This window comes from Eriocheir sinensis, chromosome 32 (assembly GCF_024679095.1).
Source record: "Eriocheir sinensis breed Jianghai 21 chromosome 32, ASM2467909v1, whole genome shotgun sequence".
Lineage (NCBI taxonomy): Eukaryota > Metazoa > Arthropoda > Malacostraca > Decapoda > Varunidae > Eriocheir > Eriocheir sinensis.
In genome coordinates, this window is record NC_066540.1 from 382,501 (window position 1) to 389,688 (window position 7,188).

General features: G+C 49.3%; 1 pseudogene; it reads right to left on the reverse strand.

Moving 5' to 3' along the window:
- LOC127006452 (innexin inx2-like) overlaps window positions 1-542 on the reverse strand; it is a 1,301-nt pseudogene extending 759 nt beyond the window's left edge.
- Window positions 543-7,188: the final 6,646 nt, after the last annotated feature.

A 7,188-nucleotide genomic window follows, 5' to 3' on the forward strand; every position in this document is an offset into this window, starting at 1 on the left:
TGCGAGGGTCACGGTCGAAGGGGAAGGCCTTGAAGCCGTACTGGATGAAGCGGCCCTGTAGGATGAAGTCCAGGTACTGCATGGTGAACAGGTCGATGGCCAGCGCCAGCACGTTCACGCTCAGGTACGTCCAGTAGATCCCGTTGCGTGTCTTGAGGTTGAAGATGACCTAGCGCGCCGCTCGCTCCACCAGCTGGACCTCCAGCTGGTCGTAGCGGTGCGCGTTGCTGGCCAGATCCTCGAGCAGCTTCTTGCACCGAGCGTTGTCGAATGCCTTGGACACCTTCCTGGGGATGTAATAGACGCCCGCCAGCACCAGCAGCGACCACTGTATCCAGCGGTAGAAGAGGATGAAGCGGCGGGAGCCATTGTCGTCCACGTAGGGGTAGGAGAGGCAGGTGTTGATGTAGTCCAGCCTCACTTGCTCATCGGCGTTGAAGTGCGACACACAGGTGATCACGTCATGGTGATACCTGTGCGGGGGAGGCGTGGTTAGCGCTAATTGTTTGGCAGGGGGGTGGGGGGGGCTGAACATAAGAACGTAAGGAGTCTGCAAGAGGCCGGTTGGCCTATACAGGGCAGCTCCTGTACACTCAACCCCACCTTACCTCACCATCCATGGCTTTATCTAACCTCTTCTTGAATGTATCTATCGTATTGGCACCCACAACATGGCTCTCAAGCCTGTTCCATTCATCTACCACTCTAATGGTGAACCAATTCTTTTTGAATCTGAATTTGTCTAACTTAAAACCATTGCTATGCGTCCTTCCTGGCTCTTTTACTATCAGAATCTTATTGACATCCCCTTTATTAAAGTCCTTCATCCATATGTAGACTTCAATCAAGTCTCCTTGCAACCTTCGCCTTTCTAGAGAGTGTAGATTTAAATGCTTCAGCCTGTCTTCATAAGGCAAGTTTCTCATCCCCTGAATCATCTTTGTCATCCTCCTCTGTACAGATTATAACATCTTGATAACCATTCTATAGTAGGGGGACCAGAAATGAGCTGCATAATAGAGATGAGGTCAAACTAGTGCTAAGTAAAGTTTGAGGATGACTTCAGCGCTTCTATTGCTTACGCTCCTTGAGATGAAACCCAGTACTCTGTTTGCCCGATTTTTAGCCTGAATGCGTTGAGCCCTAGGACGGAGGTCAGCGCTCACTAATACTCCTAAGTCTCTCTCACACCCAGACTTGCTTGGAGGAATGTCATTTAAGAGTAGGGTAAGGTGGAATAAGTTGCCCCCCTTAAGGGAGATTGCCTGTTATAGCCACATTTTTTGCAATAGAATTTTGAAAAATAGTTATGTTGAAAGCTTAGGCTAAGGCCTATCTATGGTGTATATTATATCCACTCATTATAATTTACATCTTATTATAATGACAATTTTAAAAAATAATAAAGGGGGCTTCTTACCCCGCATGTGGGGTAAAACGCCCACTGGGTAGGCCTTTTACCCCACTCTGGCTTACAATAATAAAACTCACAGAGACATAAGGAAAATAGTTTTTTCACATTATAAAAATATAAAATGTATTCCGCTTTTGAAAACTATACCCTATAAATCTCTCTTGGTGTGAAACATAGGAACACAGTTAAATTTATGTCTCCTAATGAATAATGTAAAACTAAACAATTAGTTAATTTTCTAAAAGGTATCCCCTTCTTTTAGATTAGTAATATTAGACCAGCTTCCCTTTCTTCTGAATTTTTGTAACAAAAGGAACATCTACTTTCATGAAAAATATATGGAACTAAATATTCAATAAATTTGATCAAATATGTCCTTTCTGTTGAATATTGATATCTGAAACAGTTAAAAACACCAACTTCCTTATAGTCTCAAACTCAAGTGTTCACTTATGGATGTCTTCCAAAAACTTTAACAAATTTTATTTATAGCAATACTGTAATGCCTAATCACACTCGCAGTTTTGGCATACGTACAGATCTAGGCCTACTCCAGTTGTACATTCTGCATGGGACCAATTTTTACAACCCCGACATTGGACCCATTTTTCTGAAGGTCTGCTATTAGCAAATGGTTCTCCACACACCAAACAAAGCCATTTGCCAATTTGCTGATAATGGGGTAAAAGGCTCACATGTGGGGTAAAAGGCCTCCCTGTGGGCAACTTACCCCAAAGGCATAGAGGGCCTCTAACCCTGGCAACTCATATATACACAAAAGGTCACCATCTTTCCTACAAGTAAGTAGGCAGAGTATAATCACATGCAATATGGTCTAGACATCTTAGAGGAAGTATCCATAGCCATCAGGCTAACTCTACAGTTCTCTGTCGTTAATTAGGTATCACTAAAATCACTGAAAACTTACAAAAAATTTGTCAAAAAGAAGAAATGACCCCTTGTGGCCAGAGCAACTGTCCATTGTTTACTCCAATAGTTCCTATGAGCACAGAGAGTTGGCGTTGCCTATTTGATCATGTGACTGGATGAGAAAATACAGAAAGAAAGACAAAACCAAGGGAGGGCCTTTCACCCCAGGGGGGCATCTTACCCCACCTTACCCTAATTGTGTGAGGGGTTATTCCTACCTACACTCAGAATGCTACACTTCCCGATATTGAATTCCATCTGCCACTTCCCCGCCCAATCATTTAGTCTGTCAAGCTCATCCTGGAGAACGCTAGCGTCCCTGTCTGATTGGATTATTCTATCGATCTTGGTATCATCTGCGAACTTACTGACACCACTACTAACTCCTGTGTCCAAGTCATTGATGTAAATAATATAAAGCAGCGGACCCAGCACCGACCCATGTATATATACTTGGGGGAGGGCTGTCATGCTGTGTTCTGTGCAGGCGGCCTGATGTTTATATAGAAAGTCATTCTCTCCCACATTACACTCACAGAAGCCAGCCTCCATATCTACAGTGTAGTCAAGGGATGCGGTAGACTGGCTCCTCACCGTGTATCTTCCTTTTTTTTTTTTTTTTTTTTTTTTTTTTTTTTTTTTTACGTCTTGGCCTATTGCGTCGGTAGGCTTCTTCCCGGTGGATCCTGAATTCCTGATGGTCGGTCCAAGGCTTCTTCCCGGTGGGGCCTGATGGTCGGCCCAGCCCGTTCTGGCGCAGGCGAGTGTTTATAGTGGCTAACTTGCGTTGGCTCATGCCGCCCTCCCGGAGCTCATTTTTAATCCTAGAATCTAGAGTCCGGGTTGATAGGTGGTCTTCTGGACAGTATGTGGGTAGTTTTAAGCCACTCGGCGGCGGCTGAAAAATCCCAGCTTTGTGGTACCTGTCGGGGATTGAACTCGCGTCCTCCTGAACGCGGGGCCGTCTCGCTATCCGTTCAGCCACCGCCTCCCCAAAGGGGAGTGACGGCTTCAAGGGACAGTGTCCCCATACTTATGTTCTTTGTCCTCCGTCTTCCTACAGCAACGTTTATAAGTCTCTTCTTCATATAGGAGTAAAAAAATTCAACCAAGAAAATCATGTGTTGAACTGTGTTATATGCTTTGTACCCGAAAAAAGAGAGAAAATATGATGTGACACACACACACACACACACACACACACATAATGTGCATAAGAAGAGAGAGAACGAGGTGTGTGTGGGGGGGGGGGAAGATTGCTCCCTCTTGCACGAGGGGGCACGGGCCTTTGCCAAAGGCGGCCCGTAGCAGGGAGCCGACAGACCGACTCTATCGGCGATCGAAATCTAGCCGACCAAGTCGGTCTGTCGACGAGGACTGGCGTGTCTCTGAGAGGTGGGAAGAAAGATGGGTTAATGATGGCATATTGGATAAACCCAGGTGCACTGCAAACCTTAGAATATCAACATACACACACATGAAATGCCAGAATTTGCTCTCTTCTATACTCACACACGTCCTCTGCGTGTAACGAAACACACGAGAAATTAATCCAGACAAGGAATGGTTTGCCGGCGTCGGGGATCGAACCTGCGACCAGCGCAACGGGAGAGCCACTCCTTTACCAGTCGGCCAAAGAGGTAACCCGCTGGCAAAGTGGGTTATGGGAGGCTCGCCCATCAGGCAAGTCGTGTCACTACACGGCTCCCCATTCTTATTTAGATTAATTTCTGTGTGTTGAGTTCCCATTTTCTATGAACTTCGGAGAGCATGGGCCATCACTCTACCTGTTACCCTCTCGGGGTGACACAGCAGAACCACAGGAGAGGATGCCCACCGCTTAAGCCTGAATTTTTTCTCTTTTCTACACTCCCACACGACCACCGCGTGTAACGAAACACACGAGAAATTAATCCAGACAAGGAAAGGTTTGCCGGCGCCGGGGATCGAACCCGCGACCAGCGCAACGGGAGAGCCACTCCTTTACCAGTCGGCCAAAGAGGTACTCCACTGGCTAATTGGGTTATGGGAGGCTCGCCCATCAGGCAAGTCGTGTCACTACACACACACACACACACACACACACACACACGAAAGAAGACAGAAAAAAAAAACACTACTAGTAGGTGAAGGTGTGCGCGAGTGAGTGTCGGGGAGGTCTGTTTGAGTTCCCCTTCAAACTGTATCGCTCACCCGTTGTGTCGGGGAGGTCTGTTTGAGTTCCCCTTCAAACTGTATCGCTCACCCGTTGTGTCGGAAAACAAAAATACATAAGAAAATCTATATTAAAATTAATTTTAGCGCTGTACGCCAAACGGAAAAGATCCGAGGTCTGTTTGAGTTCCCCTTCAAACTGTATCGCTCACCCGTTGTGTCGGGGAGGTCTGTTTGAGTTCCCCTTCAAACTGTATCGCTCACCCGTTGTGTCGGGGAGGTCTGTTTGAGTTCCCCTTCAAACAGTGTCGCTCACCCGTCTTCACTCCCCTGCGTAGTACTGTGGTACAGTATGTATATATGCCTCCCGCATAACCCAAGTGTATCTCCAGTTTCTCTGTAATAGTAATTGTAGTATATCTGTGTATTATTATTATTATTATTACTTAATATCACCACGAATTAGGCATGAAATATCAATGGAAAAAACCCACGACAGATAGATCACGCCACCTTGTAGGAATGTCAGCTGTCCGTGTTTACCGTCTCAGTTTGTATACAAAGCATTTCATCAAGCTTAGAGGTCACCTTGACATACGTGACCAATTGTAACTTCATTATTTTCTAATCTGTAATTCGTGACTCCTTCCAGAGAGCTCGACCGACACACACCTATTGTCTCGGCTCTCTCACCAACGCTACGCTGTACCTTAGGTTAAGAATACATTTCTTCTGAGACAGCAAGTGTTTTTCCTCACGCCCACCAAAGCCCTGGCTGAGCTCCCCGCAACCAGGTTTTACACCGTTACATCTCACCCGACGTGATTGAGTGTAGTTTGTTTTTAAAATCAAGTTTATTTCACTCTTTTTCTCCCCATCGAGCTGTTGTTCGGTCAACAGATCTTTGGGGTGGTGGCAGCCTATCTAGTCACACTCAGTCACGCGGGAGGGAGTTTATTAAGTCCATTTTTTTCAGTGCTCACTTCCTTGGATTCCAAATACAGCCAAAAAAGGAGTCAAGAACCCCCCGTGTGACCCCCATAGATAGATAGATAGATAGAAAGATACATAGATAGAAAGATAGATAGATAACTTAACACTCGCACTGGCCGCTCTCACACACACCCCACCCCCCCAACCTCCTCCCCACCCCTTCCCATCCCCTCCCCACCCCCCTAACCCACCCACCTCCGTCCCAACATCCTCCCCACCCCATCCCTGCCCCTCCCCATCCCCAACCTCCTCCCCACCCCTTCCCATCCCCTCCCCACCCCCCTTACCCACCCACCTCCTCCCTAACCTCCTCCCCTCCCCACCCCCCCAGCCTCCTCCTCACCTCATCCCTGCCCCCCCACCCACTCCCATCCCCTCCCCACCCCCCAACCCACCCACTTCCTCCCTAACCTCCTCCCCTCCCCACACCCCCAACATCCTCCCCACCCCATCCCTGCCCTCCCCCACCCCCTCCCATCCCCTCCCCACCCCCCCAACCTACCCACTTCCTCCCTAACCTTCTCCCCTCCACACCCCCAACCTCCTCCCCAACCTCCTCCCCACCCCTCCTATCCCTCCCCACCCCCAACCCACACACTTCCTCCCTAACCTCCTCCCCACCACACACACCCAACCTCCACACCCCATCCCTGCCCCTCCCCACCCCCTCCCATCCCCTTCCCACCCCCCCAACCCACACACTTCCTCCCTAACCTCCTCCCCTCCCCACCCCCAACCTCCTCTCCACCTCCTCCCCACCCCCAAAATCTCCGAACATCAGACAAAGAGGTGGAAGACGTTGGGAAAGGGCTATCCTCCTCACCCCGACCCACTCCTCCCCAACCTCCTCCCCATCCCCTTCATCAACTCCCCACCCCTATCCCCAACCTCTTCCCCACCCCCTGCCCCCTCCCCACAGCAATATGGCCGTCCACCAGCCTCAGCGGCGTCACTCTAGGGCCTCACCGCGCACTCTAGTCAAGAAGTCTCAGTGGGAAGGATGTGAATGACAATGGATTGTGTTGTGAAAGGTGTGAGGAGTGGTCCCATCTGACCTGCGTTAACATCAAGACCGCCTCACGGATCCTAGAGCATAGCCTGATCGTGTTCCTGTGCACGGTGTGCCTCGACACGAGCAGGACGGAATGGAAACGGAAGAAAGAGGACAAGGAGGTGCAGACAGAGGCCAACGTGGTGGAGAAGGCTGCCCAAACAACCAGCGTGCAAGCTGCCCCAGCGAGTGAGCCTGCTGCCCCCAAGAACACCGTGGAGTCCAGGGAAGTGGAGGTGCAGGTCGAGGATGTTGGGGGAGGTAGGGATGGGTGTGGAAGGTGTGAGAAGCAGAAGGACAGGCCACAGGTGAGGAAGGCGATAAAGAGTATGCCCCCCATTCGTGTCGTTGGGGACAGCATGATGAAGAATGTTAAGAGTCAGTTGGGGTGTAAGGCCGAGGGGAGTGGTGTGGAGAGCTTGAGTGGTGCCAGGATTGGAGAAGTGAGGAGGAGGGTTAAGGAGAAGGCAGGAGAGTTTAAGGATGGCCTCTTGATCATTCAGGGTGGTGGGAATGATTTGGAGAATGTTGGCACGGAAGACACGGTAAGAGAGGTGGTAGAAGCAGTGAAGGCAGTAGAGGGTAAGAATGTGAGAGTGGCAGTGGTTGGGGTTATGAGGCGCCCCAGAGAAGGGGAGAGGTATGA